This window comes from Leptinotarsa decemlineata, unplaced genomic scaffold, assembly GCF_025532065.1.
Source record: "Leptinotarsa decemlineata unplaced genomic scaffold, Ldec_3_MD MMD2_tig00001719_RagTag_RagTag, whole genome shotgun sequence".
NCBI lineage: Eukaryota > Metazoa > Arthropoda > Insecta > Coleoptera > Chrysomelidae > Leptinotarsa > Leptinotarsa decemlineata.
This window is the reverse complement of record NW_027412569.1, coordinates 3,392,575-3,413,648: the sequence shown is the minus strand read 5'-3', so window position 1 is coordinate 3,413,648 and position 21,074 is coordinate 3,392,575. Positions and strand designations below refer to the sequence as shown.

General features: G+C 36.6%; 1 protein-coding gene across 1 annotated transcript in view; it reads right to left on the bottom strand.

The window, feature by feature from the left end:
- Rdl (Resistant to dieldrin) overlaps window positions 1-17,707 on the bottom strand; it is a 164,443-nt gene extending 146,736 nt beyond the window's left edge. The window contains exon 1 of the mRNA XM_074176320.1: window positions 17,617-17,707. The gene's annotated coding sequence lies outside the window, so the exon portion shown is untranslated. The remainder of the gene's footprint in view (window positions 1-17,616) is intronic.
- Window positions 17,708-21,074: the final 3,367 nt, after the last annotated feature.

Here is a 21,074-nt window from a genome sequence, read left to right as displayed (position 1 = left end):
TCTTTGGAAAATTTCCACTTTTTGTATCAACCTAGAGCAATAGAAAGTCAAAAGCTCTCTCCTCCATTCATTTATTCATTAAATTAATTCAAAATTATACTCAAATTTTGAAAAACTTTCTGATACGTTGAAAGCATAACGATCGAATTTTACCAATTATGTTGATCATAGAAATATTTGAAAAAACAACAGTGTTTCACTATGAAGTTCAACAGTTGACAACCTCAAATATTTGACATCAAATATTCGACAATTCACTCAACGTACGTGTGTCGAGTCTTTCTCGTTTCCTACCACTGAATCCCTTTCGAGCAATATAAATATTATACCAAATCTCCTCCCATTCATATTTACCCCTTCGATTTACTCTGAGTAAATATTTTCAAACGAGGTGGAAGTTTTGAATTTCCGCATTACTCTTGGATTGAATTACACTTTTTACGCTTTCTATTTATACTTTGTATATTTATTCGGTTCACCCCTTGCGAGAGGTTAAAGTACTAAACTGTTGCGTTCCAGACTTGTTGAGGTTGATTATCCTGTGGATTGATGTATTTTGATGAATTTTCCTGAAATTGTGCGTGTGGTAGGTACAGAGTGAGTTAATAGAACTTAGATTATTCTCTTCACAGAAAAAAATTAGAAAAGATATTCTTTCCTAAAAAGCTGTGTTTTCAATTTCACTCCATCAACTCACTGTGTAGGAGTGTATAAGCGAAAAAGCTCTTCCAGTGAAAATAGTGCTAGAAAATTGGAAGTTGATTTTTTTGCAGTGTTTTTTCACGTTATTTCTTCACATCATTACTCAATTAGTTCAGTAAGGATATTTCTTGAAACTGGTAGGCCCAAAAATAGTGTAAGACTGGTCAAAAGTTTCTTATCATCATTACAATAGTAACATTTTGAATAGTTTATTTTTCTTGTATTTTCTGTCGATGAGTACTCATAGTCTCTTTTTGATAAAAACCCTGTGAGTATCTCTGAGGCAACGAGCTTAAAGAACGAATATTTTCCAAAACTTAACAAAAATTAAAGAAAAATTGCCATGATCTAACCAAATATATCGGGATCAATCAGTAATTTATAAAAAGGGTAGGTTAGGGTAGACTGGATTCTAAGTGAACTCTTGACTACAATTCGAAAGGGTTCATCGTGGCTCACACCAACTCGAATTCGACTAACTGAATCCAGTTTTTCTATAAAGACGACTATTTTATCTGATGAGTGATTTTACAGGTCAGGTAGCACGAAGTATATGCTCTTCTATTCTATCATCAATCAACAATCCTTGTTTTTGATGATTCAGATGACAGTATCCTAATAGTGGGTCTGCTAGACGGCCACCTCGGAATCGAATAATGATGGTAAATATACAACAGGAGTCTGAAACTCTTGTTGTAGTCCAGTCCAAAGTCTGGATTGATGCTAACGACAGGTTCCGACTCGATAAAACTACTTGCAGCAGAGATGTCAGCAGCGTTGTTATCACCCAGACCAGAATCGAGACCACATAAAATTTGTTAAATCTTACTATCAGAGAGCTGAAAGCCTTCAGAGCTGCTTGGATGTCAAAGGATATTTTTGAATGAATCAATAGCTGGATTTTCACTTGAAACACACTTGCATATGTCCCTATGCAGGTTAATATCTCTGTCTCTTTGGTTTGTGATTATACAGCGTGACTTACGGTCGATGGTAGGTTAGACGTTTCTGGAAAACGCAAAGCATGATTTCTCTGAAAATTTCACCTCTCACATTTTCTTACCTGTTCTATCGCTCTAAAATATTTTCAGCATTGCGGCGTTGCCACTTCTATCAAAAAGTCCTAGCAATTATATTTTTTCAAATGGAACACCCCATATATTAATACATTTTTGGAATAGCTCTAGTATTTCAATACTTTTTTGTTGATCATGTCCTATACCTATCTCTATCTGTTTTCGAGATAAAAATAAATTGTGCTGAATATGGTCTAAAACATAGCCTTAATTGAAATTAAGTACATCAGTACTCTCAGTTCATGAAAAGTTGATATTTTGATGATAGTTTGGACAAACTCGAAAAATTCAAATAACACCAAGAAATCGACTCCATATCATACAGGGCGTGCTAAAATTACTATTATTTCCATTGTGCATAAAAGTAGTCGAAAGTTCATTTTTTCAAATGAAACCCCCTGTATATTACTCGATGAATTGAAAGATGGTGAGAAATGCTTCAAGATGATACACATGTCCCTATACCTAAATCGTCAAGTTTTCTTAATAAAGCCGTTTTTGTGGAAAAATAGTTATTCACGTTTTACCTACAAGTGATGAAAGTGGCATTTTATTTTGTGAGTGGTGACTATTGCAAAACGAGCGTCAGCAAGTGGAGCAAACTCAAGAGCAAAATAAAATCACTTTTAACAAATGTATCATACAAATTTTTTTGTATAACGTTACTGTTGATAATTAAAAAAAGTATAGGGTCCATAGGATTTGAACACACGATCTTTGGATTACAAGGCATATGTTACAACTACATACGCCAACTCACGTTATTTTAAGGAGGATTATTGGTTAGTCATGAAGGACTTCCTACAGTTGGACTGAATACTATTTCGTCATCGTCAGTAACTTCACTGGGATTTAATATTACCAATAGCACGAACTGCATGTGTGAACTTTTCTAAATGATTTCTTGGTAGGTGTTCTGATTGAAGTGTTTCTATCAAAGAGATTTTCAATAAAAGTTGTACAAAAAATAATTTTTAAAGAATTTGATTTCTAGGTAGCCGTGGAAATATCAAGCTTATGACAGTTTGGTGACTTTTATAAGTAATTGATAAATGGTTATTGACGGTGTTTAAAAAAATCGCAAAAAATGAATGGAAATATTGATTATTCAAACGAAGTTCTTATGAAATTATTTATTATACACGGACAGTGTGATCAAATCAATGTCAGAACTTGTAAGGACGACTGTAACCGATTTTCTTGAAAATTTGCCTTTGAAGGAATATACGAATTCGTGGTTTCAACTGGACGGAGCGCCAGCTCATTTCACCCAGGAAGTTCCCAGGAAACTTCACGAACTCTTCGACGATCGTTGGTTTAGGCGTTTAGGGCCGTGGGATTGGCCACCGAGATCACCCGATCTCACGCCACTTGACTTTTTTTATGGGGTGTTTCAAAAGAAAAAGTATACAGTTCTCCAGTGCCTACCAAAGAAGAATTGCGACGGCGAATAGTGCGGATTATTGAAGATCTGGATCCTCAGGAAATTGAAAAAGCAACCAGAAGTCGCGTACAAAAAAACATTTTAAAGTGTTTAGAATGTAATGGACAATATTTTTAGCATTTATTGTGAAAGTGTGATATTTTGTTTAAAATTTTGTTATTTTGAATCATCCTATTCTGTTATTGTCTGTACTTTCACATGTTTCAGCACACAAAATCTTACTTTTCACCTATAAATGACTGATTCGATCACTTTGTTCATGTGTATAATAAATAATTATATGCTATAAGCTTGATAATTCCACTGCTACCTAAATCCAAATTCTAAAAAAAAAAAAAATGTTTCTTGAAGAAGCGACTTTATTGAGAAAACTTGACGATTTAGGTATAGGGACATGATATATCATCTTGAAGCATTTTCCACCATCTTTCAATTTACCGAGTGATATACAGGGGGTTTTATTTGAAAAAATGAACTTTTGACTACTTTTATGCACAATGTAAATAATAGTAATTTTAGCATGCCCTGTTTGATATGGAGTCGATTTCTTGGTGTTATTGGAATATTTCGAGTTTGTCCAAACTATCATCAAAATACCATTTTTTCATGAATTGAGAGTACTGATGTACTTAATTTCAATTAAGGCTATGTTTTGGACTCTATTTAGTACAATTTATTTTTTATCTTGAAAACAGATAGAGATAGGTATAGGACATTATTAACAAAAAAGTATTAAAATACCAGAGCGATTCCAAAAATGTATTAATATACGGGGTATTCCATTGAAAAAAATTAAGCTGCTAGGACTTTTTGATGGAAGTGGCAACGCCGCAATGCTGAAAATATTTAATTTCGATAAAACAGGTAAGGAAATGTGAGAGGTGAAATTTCCAGAAAAATCATGCTTTGCGTTTTCCAGAAACGTCTAACCTACCATCGACCGTGAGTCACGCTGTATACACCTCCACCAGTACCTGAAGGTGTTTTCAATACATTTGTGAAACGTTTTGTGACGAAAGGCCAAAATCATTCTGAATACTTCCACAGATGTAGATAAGTAATTCAGGTAAGATTCAAGTATCTTCTTGTACCTGTATAGATGTTCAGTTATAGATAGTTTCTTCTGGGCCATGTTCGCCCATATATATGTTTCGGTTTCAACAATCTAGATACTGTTCTTTCTGCTGCTACACTTTCTGGAAATCTGAAAATCTACCCACACAACCATCGAGAAATGTTTCTTACATCAAATAATCAATATTTCCAGTACACCCAATAGGATGCTGACTAAAATTTGGGTAGTATAACGAATCAGTCTTCTTAGTGTATAAACGCTACAGAAATGTGAAGGGCCAAGTTTTGAGGTAGTTCAAATTAGAATGATATTCGTTGTTCAGAGAATTATGGGGTGATAACTTCCTTCACTCTCTTGGATCCATTACTGCTGAGATGGTTAGCCCAGATGTCTTGGGATTGAATGATGATTCTGTGTCGTTTTGGTCTATGATACGTTTCTCAATTATATTATGAATGTTTGGTACATAAAATGAAGATTTTCATGGATTCCGTTATTCACGACTGAAGGTATCAGAAAACAAACTCCTCCGAATCATCTACACATTTTTGTTGAAAAGTTCATTTATCATATTTATGAATTGAGGTAGAAATCGCATGTTAGGAGATGAGACCAGGTAATTCTTCATCTCACACTGTGTGGACTTTGAAGCATTCTCAAACGTATGGGAGTAATAACTGGTTTATGAAAAATAACATTTTTCATCATTTGAGGATTGATGAAGAAGTGGAAGCCAGATGAGTTTCCAAAAATAATTTTGAAATCACTCCTTGTTCGGTGATTTTTGGTTTGAGGTCATTGATGCCAATGATACTGGAATCACACGTCAAAAGGTAAGACATCGTTGATCCTTAGCTCGTACAAGTTTCTACTTCTGAGGGTTGTCGTTCGTAGGGGTGCGATAGCTGGTTAACGGAAAAATTTTTTTTGTTTTCACCATATTTCAAACATATTTTAAACAAACTGTGTATCAGTTTGGTCCATTGCACTTATACAGCTCATATTAACGGATAATGATCAACTCAGCTCAGAAAACGATGTTCTTCTTTCAAATTATCACTTTCATCGACGTAACTTCAATTTTTTTCACATTTGACAGATACACATCGTTTCAAATAGAATTGGTCAAATAAAATTCAATGACCTTATGGGGAACAGTCTCGTACTAGTCTGGTTCGAGATGCCCCACGGATTCGTGCTACGAGTTGTATGTTACACTATCATTGTCGGTCCCAGATGTTTCCAATATTATCGAATTCGATACAATTCCATCCGTCCCACAGATCTGATATGAGTCCGGAGGGAAATATCAATGATACACTTGTTTGATTCCATCGTGACAACACCGAATGATAGTTTTGAAGGGAAATGAGATTTTCAGGACGATAAGAGTGGATAGAATTGAAAGGCAATAGCTATTCACCTGTGTACTGTACGCCCACGCGATATCCAATATATAAATTGTTATGCAATATTGTTCACGTCATTCGGGTTGTTACGAGCTGATTTACATAATAGTATGCAAGCTGTTTTTTCATAAATGACGTTGTTCCTCAAGGTTTCATTCCAGGTCCTTGGTTATTCATCATCTATACTCGAAAATTTCAAAATGTTATCAAAATTTTTTTAGATGTTGTCAATATGCTGACGACACACTGATATACAGGGTGCATGTGAAGAGTCCCCCTTTCTCAACTCTTGAACGAGCCAAGATATCAGAGTCTGACAAAACTTTCGCAAAAAGGAATCATTTTCAGTACTTTTTGATAAAAACACCAATAGTGCTACGGAGAAGACGTTATTAACTTTGTTTTTCAAATGAAATTAGTGAGTGTTGTGATTTTTCGTATGAATAGTATTTCAAATTGTATTTTCCACAATGACTCACTTTTTTTGAAATCAATAACCGTTTGCGAGTTATCGATATTTGGATTTGGGTCTGGGGATTTGTTACTTTGCTAGCTTATGTAAGATTTTTTGAATGTATATTCATTGGAAAGAGAAGTAATATCTTTTGTATTGATGAGTGTTAATTTCGAGAGAATGAAACGATAGAATTGTACCCCTCTTTCTATTGGTTAAAAGAACGAGAACACCTTTTCTGCGCTGAGTGATGTCACACTATGGTTTTTTACCGTTGTACTTATTTTTCGAAAGAAAGAATTAGTATTGCTATTCAGCGTGGCAATGCTGCTTCGGTTCTTAGAACTATTCCTCTTTCACATCATTTTGATGAGATCATGCATGGCCCTCATTTCAGTATGGAACTGAAAGCTATTCGAAACAAGCCGAGATATATGTATATTCATCAGTGTCCTGTCGAGGTTAAGTCGCAAATGATTGATCCACCTTCTTCTTTTTCAATGGACTTAGGCCATTCTTGTCCCACAATAGTTCAAATATATCACGAGGCTCTTCAACATCGCAAGGTATCAATATTAGCGGTTGTTCTGATTGTACTCTTCATAATTATGTTCATAAATAATAATTATAATAATGTAATTGACGTATATAATACATTTGTAACAGAATTCAATTGTATCTATATCTATTGTTCATAATAAAACTCTCTTGAAAATTTAATAATTATGTTTTGTTTATTGCTATTCGGTCGAAAAAAATCATGTTGAAATTATGTACTTTTAACACTAGTGTTAAAATATTTTTAACACCCTACTTTGTAAACTTTCGAATCACTACTCTTGACAACCATTAAAAATGTCTCTTTTAATGACAGTTGTACTAAAATATGTTTTTCGCGTCTTCTGACTGATTTTTTTATAATAATGTTATAATCTTACTCTAAATCTTATTTTACATACAAGATAATTGGATCATTTTTCAATTCGATATGGGTTCCACTAATTGATGAATTGAGAGTTTTACTACTCATGAATATAGGCACATATTATGACGTAAATACTGCTACATTTCCCCAAAATGAGTATTTTCATGTTCAATTTAACACCCTTATTTTGAATTATGAATCCCAGGATACCAGATTATAACAGACTGACTGTCGACAATTTTAATGAAGTCAGACCATAAAAAGAACATATTTTCGTGGGTAACCAGAATTCAAGAAATATCCTTATAATTATGGTGAAGTTGTGAGATAGTGTAGCACGAGGCAATGTGATTTATAGACCACATAAAAATGGCGTAAAAAGAATGCTTACCACCAAACACGGAGGAAGGAGATAGCGTTTTTACACCCAAAGATGTTATCATCCCGACAATATCAATTTTATTTCTTTCACAGAAATTCTCACGCTGTCATGGATCGAAGAAAAGGCAGAGCTTATTTTTTGGTTACTTCGTGGGGAAATCAAACAGACTTGGCCTACTCCGCGAAATCCGGAGTCAAAGAGTTAACGTAGACGTGATTGAAATTTCCATTTCGTGGAAGTTTGAATCAATCCGCCAGAGAAAATATTTATCTTTCGGTAAATTCTTCCAGTTTGCATAATTTGAGATCTCGAGTGGTTTTGAAAGCATTCATAAGAAGAGTTTCCTTACTTTCGATGTGTTGTGTTTTCTGAATGGAATGTTTGTGATGGATGTGGAATTTGATTTGATCTTTATGGATCCGTGAATTATTCACATGACTCAAGATGTTGGAATGAGCATTTCCAAACATTGTTTTTTAATCAACAGTTTTGTATTATATTTTCACTCTTTTCACGAGTTTCTTTAATACAAACTTATATAATCAAGAATGAACATGGTTACCAATAATTCTTGTCAGCAACTCCGAAGAATATTGAATCGTTGTGGGGAACGAGAAGTGCCGAATTTATTGAAACTAGTCGTTCCCCACCCTCAGGCTCCTATAAGCTAATACGCCTGATGTAGCCCTTCTCGACCATCAGAGCAAGACAATATTTGTCGTGGAGTTTTCAGTTCCTGGAGAGACAAATATCATCCAAAAAGAGGAGGATAAAATATCAAGATTTTCTCTTCGAACTCCGCAGACCACTCTGTCGAAATTGATATTCCGATTATTGGAGTCCTAGGTGGAATGATGCGCTCTCTACTATGGAATATTGAGATCATACCGGCTTACCGCACTCAGACAGAAATCTTGCTCAGAGCACATGATTCACGGACCCAATGATCACCTATCCCGCAGTGTGGAGAGTGGTTGTTGGTTGATAATGCTGACGCGCCCACCCGAATGTATCAGGTCTTCGAGGGATAGGGCCTGACCAGCGAATATTACGGTAAAAATAAACAATAACAATAATAATAATAACAATAATTGTTTGTAATGATATACCCTTAAATGGTTCACATTTCTTAGATCACTAGCCAATCAGAACTCGGTATTACCATTAAAATTTTGTTTTATTGAAGATACTGAATCACTCGAATCGGTCGGTAGCCAAGCGGTTCGGCGTGGGTGATTTGTTCACTCACTCGAATTGACTGCCGTGTTGGTCGGTGGTTCAAGCCTTAGTCTGAACGATCGATCTTCACTTGCTATCGTCTAACCCGTGTTAGGAATCACACGTTAGAAGGTAAGACCTCGTTAATCCTTAGCTCGCATAAGTTTCGATTTCTGAGGGTTGTCGTTTGTAGAGGTGCGACAACTGGTTAACGGAAAAACAGATTTTTAACAGAAACAGAACAAACTGTTATTCGAAATTTCACACTCATTGAGATGCAAGAAACGAAGAACAGTAGTGCGGAAATGCAGAAGGGCCACATATTTTCATTATTTGTTATTCGGAAACGACTCTGAAACTAGAAATTTTGAATTAAATTTTGAAATTGCGACTTCAAACTCGAGATTTTGATTTTGAAGTCATATTATCAAAATCACGAAATTAAAGTCAAAATTTCAACTTTGAAATCGTAATTTTGAGTTTGAGAAAGAAATTTTGACATTGAAACTGAAATATTGAGTCTCAAGTTTTGTTTTCGATTTCAAATCTGAAATTTCGAGATTTTCGAAATGGAACTCGTAATTTCTGAACTGAAGTCGAAATTTTCAAAAGAAAATCATCTGAAGGAACAGTTCGTTCAGGCCAGTCTCAACTCCCTACACTGTAGGTTAATGGACTGACACCTATTAGAAAACAACTACTCCCTGGCGTTGAACTACATCCTACAGGTGTTATTGCAGGATTTTTCACTGAAGTTACTCCTGCATATGCGGTTGGCGACACAACTGCCAAAATAGATTTTCAATTATTGGAACACACCTGCAGACCTGTTTCGGGCTGTTTGGCCACTTGTCAGTGCAAGGTAGTGTCGATGATTTCCGATAATCGAAAATAGAATTCCTTCAGAGTATCATTTCTCGAATTAGGCTGAAACGGACAACAAACAACAGGTTTGCCATCGCCCTATCTGCCTGTGAACGAAGTAACCAACCGCATATCCGAAATTTGCCCAATTCCTCGTATAAGGAAGGGAAACTTTGCCTGAACGTATTTTTCCTTTAGATGATTTGCCGGTCTTAAAGTATGCCCATTGACTATATGTGAGAAGTTTTCAAAAAAAAAAGTCAAAATTTTTAATAGGAAGTCATAATTTTGGGACTAAAGCCGAAATTTCGAAATTCAAGTTGAGATTTCGAGGTTATATTCGAAATTTCTAGTTTCAGAGTCGTAATTTTTAAGAAGTAAAAATATGCTGCCTTTCAGAGGAAGGGCTTATTCGTAGAAAAAAATCACTGTCCGTTCCGACAGGGAATAATATTCCAATTGTTAAAGCAAATTATATTTTTTTCTATTCGAAAATGAAGAAGTTATGAGGGAGTGAGAGATCCCTCTCAATATTGAGAAAATGGTGATTTATTTCTCCTAACTAATGGAAAATGCCAACGTTCATCTTTCAAAACCATTGTTCATTGAATTGTTCTTTTAGATAATTTCATTGTTGGACTCTTCGAATATAGCTTGCAATGTTTCTGTTGTCAAATATCAATTTGCGTAGCATTTCTTATGAGTTCCATTTCTCAAAAAGCTATAATGTCAATGGTAATGGGTTCGAAAAATTCAAAAGGCCATTGAAAAAGTCTAGATCTTTCATCTTTCTATCCATCAGAAGCTAAAGTGACGAACTTTCATTTTTTGGATTTAAAAACTTGCGTTTCTAACACTCAACCATGACACACAGCCCCCTACGGCGCTGAAGAATGATTCTCTACAGCTCCCTACGACTCTAAAGGATGATTCTCTATATCCCCTACGACTATGAGAAATATACCTGATAGACCAGAGCTTCGGAAAGGATACACCGAAATATGTCCTGTGGGGTCCAATAAAACGCCTTCCCACAATTATGAACATCGATTCTACCGCAGTAGGTGATTTTGAATACTTTTGAGGTCAAGTACATTCAAGAAATTGTTCAGATCGTAAAAACGAATGCTCAATGGACTGATAATGCTTCATCCAATTATTTCGCTCGCAAAAAATATTGATACTGGGATATACCGGAATGAATTAATTTTCTCAACCAGCGATGCCAGTGGCCAGCGGACCACGGAACAATAGATAAATTACTCACATTCTATCAAAACTAATGACTTGAAGAAAGTCCTCTAGACTTTCTCATGATGCTGTTCGAAATGGTAAACATTTATTTGCTTTCTTTGAGAATTCCGTGCACTTCATCATAAGATATGATGGGACAAACCAAAAGAAAGATAACAAACCTCGAACCAGCCGTATGATTTAATGAACAGAATATTTTCTAGCCAGTGGGAGCAGGCGAAGGATATTTGTGCAAGAATTTTCACAAATAAAATGCTTGCAGATATGCTTTTCACTTGAATAGCAGCAGTACCCTGCTCATTTCAATTGATTTGTCATATGATAATTGTTAACTACGTAACAGGATAATAAATGTTTCGAAATTTCCAATTGACGAGTTGAGCCTACAGTATACCATATTGGTTCTATTTGAATTTTTCTGTTAAGTAAAACATCAAACGAACGAAAAACATCAATTAGTAATATCTGCCATCATCAAGTTATGAGGAAATATCAGGAAAATTTCGAGAAATATGACGAAACAAACATCAAACCTGGTCATGAACTACATGACATCGAAGTAAACTTTCAAGCGGCTCCTACCGAGCAACGTCTAAATTGGTAGCAAATTGCCAAAAACGACTCTCCTCGATAGGAAGACAGATTGTCTCTGGTCTGGATTCCTGGCCATACTGGCCTGACTCTTTTACAAAGGAGGGTGCTGCAACCGGCTTCATCGCACCAGAAGCAGTCATTGGCATCGCTTTGGGCTTTGCCAAACAAACATTGAACACCTGGATGGCAAGAAGATTTATGGACTTTTGGCAGAATCTTCCAGTATTGGCTCACTCCAAAGCGTTTATCCTTTCGAAGCTTGATACCAAACAGTTATTGGACTAGAGTAGGGATGAACTACGATGTCTAACAGGCCTTTTTACTGGTCACTGTCATTTGAATCATCATATGTAGAGACTTGGACTATCGGAAGACAGTGTGTGTCGCCTCTGTTTGGGCAATGATGAAACAGCAGAACATATAATTTGTGCCTGCCCCACTGGGGACCGAATCAGGTTCTTAGAGTTCGGCAGATCCGTACTCTTACCATCCGACCTGAAAGACCACTCACCATACAAACTAATCGGTTTCGTCAAGAAACTGGGTTTAATTGGCCGAGTGTGAATAGGTGTGAGCCGCAATAAACCCTTGCGGGTTGCGGTGGAGGGTCGAATAGACCCACTCATTCCAGACCTAACTTAACCTAATACTTTCAATACAATCTTTGCTATTGATGTGTTGAGGCGCGAAGAGTAGAGAATGAACAGTCATCCCAAAAATATACTTTGCAGGAAAACTGGGTATACAAACAAGTGAAAAAACTGAATTGTGATGAAAGCTGGAACGTACTATGAGGGGAGAAAATTGTATCACAGCTATCCGCTCGGTTGATAGCTATTCGTCTTTTAAGTGGAGGTGTATGTAATTGAGGCCTCAACGATAGGTGGATCAGTATTTTTATAGAGATACAGGCTACATACTGAGCCCAAAAGGGACATTTGAACTAACTTGGGGTGTCAAAACTGAACAAACAGCACAATAATAGATTTACTCCATGCTGAGTGCCAGGAAACACCAGATGATGGAGGGTTCTTCAGAGTGATAGGAAATATACCTGTAGAAGTACACGGAAAAACATTAAAGAAAATGTCTGGAAAAGAAACTGAATAATCACAGGGCAACTTTCTTGCCATTGTTGATTAGAAGGCACCCGAACAAAAATGGGGCTGTACAATGGAAACTTCAGCTACGGGAAATATGAGCGAATGTGAGGCGCTAGATCACAAAAGGAAGCAATCATGGACAACCTAAATTGGGTCTCATAAAATATGGATTATCTAACAAAGGACCTGTTGACCTTATACATGAAACAATATTGTTAGTTCGGTGCCTTTTGAATTCGGAAGAAAAAAAACGCAAGAAGTGGACAAGTCAATCGCCAAGTAGCAAAACATGTTCGTCATTACCGAAGATATTCTGATCAAGACCTAATGTTCGTTCATAGCAGTTCGACATGTGATTCAGATAGACATTCTATGGAGACACAATCAATTGTTTCTTAATATACCTGGGCTAAAAAGTCTCGAGCCTGAGATAGAAAACGTTTTGTTTTTTGTTCAAAATGAGCTTTATTCTCTTAATCTCCATCAAGAGCCAGACAATCTTTTGGCTCAAAATAGGCAATAAACTTTTCATTCGAGCGAAATTTCTTATCGGTAAGCATTTTTGAGGTCTGCGAACAACCAGTAGTCGCTGGGATCCAGATCTGACGAATATGGTGTATTCGAGAGCAACTTGAAGCCCATTTCATGTAATTTTGCCATCGTTTCAATCAATTTGTAACACTGAGCATTTTCTTTTTCTTCAGAAGCGGTATTTTTTCGCAAATTCGGCGTTCAAACTATTGATGTTATTTTCCTTTTCAAGATAGCCGATGAATATTACACTACATACAGCCCAAAATACCGAGGCCATAACCTTTCCAGCCGATTGTTGTGCTTTCGGATGCTTTGGAAGAGGTTCACCAGTTGCTCTCCACTAAGATGACGATCGTTTTAATTCCGGAGTGAAGTGATAGATCCATGTTTCATCCATTGTCATATGTTGACGCGAACATTCCGGTTTATTCTGTTTAAATCTGTTTAAAATCTTTTTTCCGTTAGTCAGCTGCCGCCCCCATACAACCACTCTCAGAAGTTGAAAAACTTGTTCGAGCTAAGGACTAACGAGGTCTCACCTTTAAATGTGTGATTCCTAACACGGTTATGTCTGAACATGGCCAAACACTGCTCAGAATCATAAAGACGTTCTTGTTTTTGGTCAACAGTGAGTTCGCAGTGCACCCCCTTTTAACAGAGCTTTCTCATAGTCTAATGCTCATGTAATATAAAGCCAACACGTTCTTTCGATATCTTCACAATGCCAGCTAAGTCACGCAACTTCACTTTTCGGTCATTCAAAACGATTTTGTGGATTTTTCCAATGTTTTCTGGTGTTACTGCCTCAACTGGCCGTCAACTGCGTTCTGCATCATCGGTGTCTCCACGACCACGTTTGAAGCAGAGTCCTCATAACACTTTTCAAGGCATTGCTTTGCTTGAACGGTATTTTTCCCATCAAGGAGCAACGTAAAATTAAAATAAAAAATTGTTTTTGATTCATTGTTTTGAAAATAACAAAAGTAGTGTCACTCTCAGCACAATAGCTCACAAACTTATGAGTAGAACATCTTGAAATTTCAAACGCTATTTTTGAAGGTTAGTACTAACTGAGAAGGCGATAGATGCAATAAGACTAGTACCATCTATGTGTTAGGCCCGAGACTTTTTAGCCCATGTAGTACATTTATTTGATCTACAACTCTAATAGCTTGTTCATTCTCAACTTTGCAAAAAAAATTGTATACTGTCATAATTGGAAAATCATTATCTGTTGGAAAAAAGGATAAAGACATGAAGTGAAGAATGCGAAAATCAATAACTTTCGTTTCTCACATCTCAGGATCATAGAAATGTTAATAGTTCAATTGATTTGGTATCCTCGATGATAAAATAGTGATAAATGACGCGCATTTGATTAGGATGAGCCTGTACATGTTTTGATATATTTGCCCACTTTGACGGAGTGTTGAAATTCTCAAATCATACCGCCCCCACAACCATAACGAATCGAGCCTCCCCGTGAAAAAGCATCACCCAGCACGTGTCGGGTAGTCAAACAAATGAACTTTCCGTGAAATCCCGGCGTGCATATCTCATCACATCCGGCGGGCTGCTACACCCTCAGGGGTCCCGTAAAATTTCCCATCAGCACAGCGTCTCGGCGGTGGCGGTGGCGCCATAACAGCGCCCGGTCAGCGGCAGCTCGCGGAATGGCGGTCTGGAGCAGACAAGCGCGTCGCATGGCAACCCTCCCGAGCATCGATCTGGCCCCACCCTGCCGACGCGGACCGCGTGGGACAACGGCCGCCCGGTCGCCACGCGATATCGGCGACGCTGGCGTGAGATAGCGCGTTGCCAGGTCGCGGCGGAAATCAGGAGAATTGGGGAAATATCATGCGATGTTGTTATGTGCGCTGACTATCGCATTGTGTTAGTATGTGTCAACAGTTGAATCATAACTCGAAGGTTTGACGGAAACCATACATTAGAAAACAAATATGGGTGTTATCAAGATTGAATACCATATACCGTGTTGAATAAATCTCATATTTCAACTTTCACGCCACTGTAGATATTTGTTATACAATCATCATGCACTTACGAGGTAGAATTGAAAAAAAAAATGATTCAGTACTTTGGAAATGGTTCGTATGAAATCCCTCCATTTTTGATTGGTAATTACATTTATGCATTGAATCACTCAGTATGGAAATTGTCTATGATCTATAAACACATTTCTATAATACTCCCCAGTTACGTTGGAAATCAAAAACAAAAAAAAATGCTGAGAAAAAAACTCACCAGTGAATTTGTGATAATGGTCACTTCTCAATCAATATTATACTTGACCTAATTTGCAAAATTTCATTATTCCATATTATTTTGGCCTTCTAAGATTATTTAAGCTCCACTGACTCGGCACGGTTGAGATGTTTCATGTCATGATCTATTCCACCCCAAATAGCTTGGAATATTGTGATCTATCATGCACTACAGACTGTATATATAATGAAATGTGAATGTATATATTTATACAACTCATATACAGAGTACTTTGAGTATCAACTTGTTTATTCGTCGATTTCGATTGTGTGAATATATCTGAAAATGTAAAGGCGCGTCCACACTATGTTGAATATGCTGATCGACTGCGGTCGATCGACACAGTCGACGTAGTATGGACGTGTCAATCGACTAATTCGATCGACAAATGTCGAGTCGAATGTAACCCGAATGAAATGGATTTTTCCGACTGTCTAATGAAAATAATTGTTCATCCAACAATAAATCCTCCATAAATTCAGTTGTACTGTACTTTTTTTCCCATTTACAAGACTAGGTCGAATAAAAAACCTCCTGGAATGATGTACATGTTGGTTTATAGGCGTGGACATAAATATGGCAGTAGCAGCAGCAACAGGAGCATCTTAATCACTCATTTTGTTTTTATTTTGCTTGTTCCACTAGATATAATTCATTTAGAATATTTCTCACTCACTCTCTTCTCACTCAACTCTACTTATAGTCGACTTATAGTCAACTTTACTTTACTTATAGTCGACTGATAGAATACGTCCACATAGCAGTATTATTTGTGGACGAGACAACTGTCACCTATGTCGTTCGACATTGTCGAACGACCTTGTTGATCGGCATAGTGTGGACGCCCCTTAACAATTTGCCATCGATTTGAGAAACTAGATAGTTTCAATACTACTTATATGGTGATATAAATGTTATATATTCCATGACAAACAATAGACTGATAGAAATGAATAATGCTGTTGAAAAAAAATTTTTCGATAGAACAGACTCACGCTAGTTGAAAAAATCATCAGACTCATGTACTTTTGTTCGCTGCTTACGAATCAGATGTGAAAACTTGATACTCCATTTTGACAATTTATTCACAGTGGCAAATTAGATTTTTGGCAAATGACTAGAAAATTATTCCTTTTGTAGTTCAATACTGATGTACAAATTCCAATCTGATGAAAAATTCAAATTGTCCACATTTTTATAATTCAATTCCTATAATCTTCTCAATTTTCGATACACTCACAACTTGTCAATTTCATTTTATCCATGACACTTGAATAAAAGTTCAGTTCCTTCCAGTAGTGTTTACAGATGAGTTTTCCAATGGTTTTCTGAATTTTCTCAATTTTTACGAAACTGTTTATATTGAAATTGACTTGAAATTTTTTGAATAAAATCTACATTTTCCCTATCTTGTTAAAGAGCTTTTTGAGAATTTTTGTTCGTGGTAATCATGTATTTGCGGGAGATGACAGTTTGGCGAGAGTTGTCCAGTTTTCGCTTGATTATGGGTTTTTATATGTTGCGTATGTATTCAGCCAAGTTAGCGTAGAGATACGCAACATATGGAAACCTATAATTAAGCGGAACACAACCAACTCCCGCTAAACGGTCAGCTATCGCTTAACAGGTGAAGCGAAAAGAGACAAGAAGAGATAGATGAAAGTACTCGAATGACTTATAAATAGTCAGCTCACAGAGGAATCGGTCCAGTCATCACCCGAAGACGATTGTGTGTACTAACAATCGAAACATCGTGAATTAACTTGGTTTGGAATCTCTTAATTTTTTATTTCAATTTATTGTTTATTTGTTATATTCTTAACTTGCAATTTATTTCACTTTGATTTTTTTCAGGGTTTCTTTGCTCAATATAATTGTTACTTTCAGCTATCTTTTTGATTTCTATACTTGCATGTTGATATAAAACTCGCGAAAATTGAAATTGGATATCAGTAGGGTTTGAAAGTTTTAATGATGAGGTGTTCTCAGTTGTAACTACTCTGAACATTTTCATTGAATCAAGTTGTGCCTTTATAAACGGCAGATATATTCTTCTTTCCAACTTTCAATAAGTAGAATGCACAACAAACAAAAATATTTCAACCGTTTCCACATACTAACACAGTATTCTTTTTATCATGTAATGAATATACGAATCAACATGATATCAAAATTATATTTCTCGTGAATTCCGTTCAATCTGACAACCCTGTCCGAAACTCAAAAACAATGCAGGCCGGGCGTCCGCCGCACTCCCGAACAAAATAAATATTTTGGACTCCGTGCAACGACTCACCTCCGTAGTTCGGTCTTACTCTTTTGTCGTAGCTGACACTGAAGGAGTCCAGTATGGCGGAAACGTTGACATCCCCCAAGTAGCTTCCTCCGGCCCCGGTGATCTGAAACAAAGCGTGAACTTTTATAGACCAGTACGAAATAATGTACTATTGGGAAATGGGAGCGCATTGGCTTCTTCGCAATTTAGTGGAAAACTTTTACTCGTCGCTTTTGTTTTTTTATTTGAAAGTTGTGCCGATGGTCGAGAACAAGGAGCTTTGAAAGTATTTTCCTGTGATTGAACACATTTTTCACCCATGTTGAGAGCGTGTCAGGGTGAAGTGACAAATCCTCGAATGGATTTTTTAATAAGGATATTGTTGAAGTTTTATCTCGTCATATTATTCGAAGTACAAAAATTGCCATGGGGGGAGAAACCGATGCATTTGGGAATTGATAATGAAGGTCAGAACAAATTCTTTCAAAAGTATTTTTGCACAAGGATATCCCCGTATATTTCAGTTGAAAACTGAAACGAACATTCTATTGATAATAATAAATAATAATTATTGAAAGAAAATGAGAATAATATCAAATTAAATTTTAAATAAGTTATCAATCGAAAACATGCGATTTTGTCAACTTGAGACGCATTTCATTAGTTCGGACTTCCATTGTTTGATATGATATAAATTGATTTGAAATCCTTGAATAAATTTATAAAAAATTGAAAAGATCAGCTGAAAAATAACAATTAAATCAAGCAAAAAAAAACTGAAATCACAATGGGATAAAATACAAGCAACAATCGAAAAATCAAAAATTTGAACTATTAACACTAAATGAAAGTTAAAAATTATTAAAAAATTATTAAAAATTATCAGAAAAGAAAAATTGAAAAATTCCAAGCCGAGTTTCGATTGTTAGTATCCATAATCATCTTCGAGTAATGACTGGACTTATTTCTCCGGGATCTGACTATGTATAGGTCTATCCCGTCTTCCCTTTCACCGCTTCATCGGTATTAGCGCGAGCTGACCGTTTGGCGGGAGTTGGTTGTGTTCCGCTTGATTATAGGTTTCTATATGAATTGAAGGGGTTATATTTTTTAGGAGTGAATAATTTTTGGGAAAGAAAGTTTTTGGCTTTCTACTACTCCATCTTGATACAAAAAAAAGAAGGATAAGGAAGTCTTCCAAAGAAAGGAAGGAAGTAACTCTATACATGGATGTGTAGATCATGCAAAGAAGTAACTTTCAGACACAAACTGAAAGAAAGTCCTCCTGAAAGAGCTACTTTCATATAAACATTGAATTATACCAAAGATAAAATTCTTTCGAAACAAATACTTCTCTATGAACCCTGAATTATACAGAAGATACTTTTCTCTACTCAGTTTGTATTCCAAATATTCGTTGTGGAATAAAAAACAGATATCATTCACATGAGTTCTACTTTAAATGAATGTTAACAAATTGCACTTACATAGAACACTGCCATCCTCACTGGTATACACCGATGTTTCGCCTTAAGATACTTGCCCTAAGACTCTTCAGTACCAAATTGAATAACATTATAGAATATACACACACTTCATTCATGAATTACGATTTTTTGGAGTCACGGAATGAGCTTGATCTGCTTATTGAATCAAATAGGATTGAATCAAATAGGTGAATGAATGTCTTTACGATGTCATCGATGACATAAGCAGATCAAGCTTATTCCGTGACATTAAAAAATCGTAATTCATGAATGAAGTGTATGTATTTTCTATAATGTTATCCAATTTGGTACTGAAGAGCCTTAGGGCAAGTGTCTTAAGGCGAAACATCGGTGTATACCAGTGAGGATGGCAGTGTTCTATGTAAGTGCAATTTGTTACCATTCATTTAAAGTAGAACTCATGTAAATGATATCTGATTTTAATTCCACAACGAATGTTTGAAATACAAACTGAGTAGAGAAAAGTATCTTCTGTATAATTCAGTGTTCATAGAGAAGTATTTGTTTCGAAATAATTTTTCTTTCGTATAATTCAATGTTTATATGGAAGTAGCTGTTTCAGGAGGACTTTCTTCCAGTTTGTGTCTGAAAGTAACTTCTTTGCATGATCTACACATCCATGTATAGAGTTACTTCCTTCCTTTCTTTGGAAGACTCCCTCATCCTTCTTTTTTTTGTATCAAGATGGAGTAGTAGAAAGCCAAAAACTTTCTTTCCCAAAGGTTTCTATATGTTGTGTAGGTAAGTAGGTAGGTCTAAAGTAAGTGGGTCTATTCGACCCTCCACCGCAACCCACAAGGGTTTATTGTGGCTCACACCTATTCACACTCGGCCAAATAAACCCAGCTTCTTAAAGAAGCCGATTAGTTTGTATGGTACATGGTCTTTCAGGTCAGATGGTAAGAGTACGGATCTGCCAAACTCAAAGAACCTGATATATATGCTCTGCTGTTCTATCATTTTCCAGACAGAGGCAACACACACTGTCTTCCGACAGTCCAAGTCTCTGCATGTGATGATTCAAATGACAGTGACCTGTAAGAAGGCCTGATAGACATCGTAGTTCATCCCTACTGTAGTCCAACAACTGTTTGCAATCAAGCTTCGAAGGGTGAATAAACGTCTTGGAATGAGTCAATCCTGGAAGATCTGCCAGAAGTCCATAGCTCTTCTTGCCATCCAGGTGTTCAGTGTTTGTTTCGCAAAGCCCAAAGCGATGCCAATGACAGGTTCTGGTCCAATGAAGCCACTTGTAGCACCCTCCTTTGCAAGAGAGTCAGCAGCTTCATTGCCTTCCAGGCCAGTATGGCAGAAAATCCAGACCAGAAACGATCTGTTTAGTCTTCCCATCGATGAGAGTCTTTTTTGGCAGTTTGTTACCAATTTAGACGTAGCTTGGTGGGAGCCAAGAGCTTCCGACGCCACTTGACTGTCCGAGAATATTCTTATCGACTTGTGAGTGAGGTTGGATTTATCCAATCTCTCCGCACACAATTCGATAGCGTAAAATTCCGCTTGAAATACAGTCGCATAAGTTCCTAGGCAGGTAGATAACTCTGTCCTGGGTCTGCGACTGAAAACACCTGCACCAGAACCGAAAGGTGTTAAGATCATCTGTGAACCAACAACTATCTGCTCTTAATATTTCCTTCTCTGACAGGATCCAGTCCTCTGTACTCGGGAATAGTACTTCGTAGTTCGTAGTTGACAGTTGGATGCATAAAGTCAGAGGTCATCATGTTGCGTAACTCTAGCTTGGCTGAATGCGCTGTTAGCCAACGTATATGTACCTTCTTCGAGTTTTCTCCTGAGCCAGTGTTCCTCTTTGTGGATGATTGCAGCTTGAGACCACTTGATGTTATGTTGATGAATCCAAACATGCTCTGCTATTCCTGATTTGCTAGTTTCTCTTCGCTGTGTGTGTTTCTGGTGCTCGGCAATGCTAACTTTCAATTGCCTCACAGTTTCATT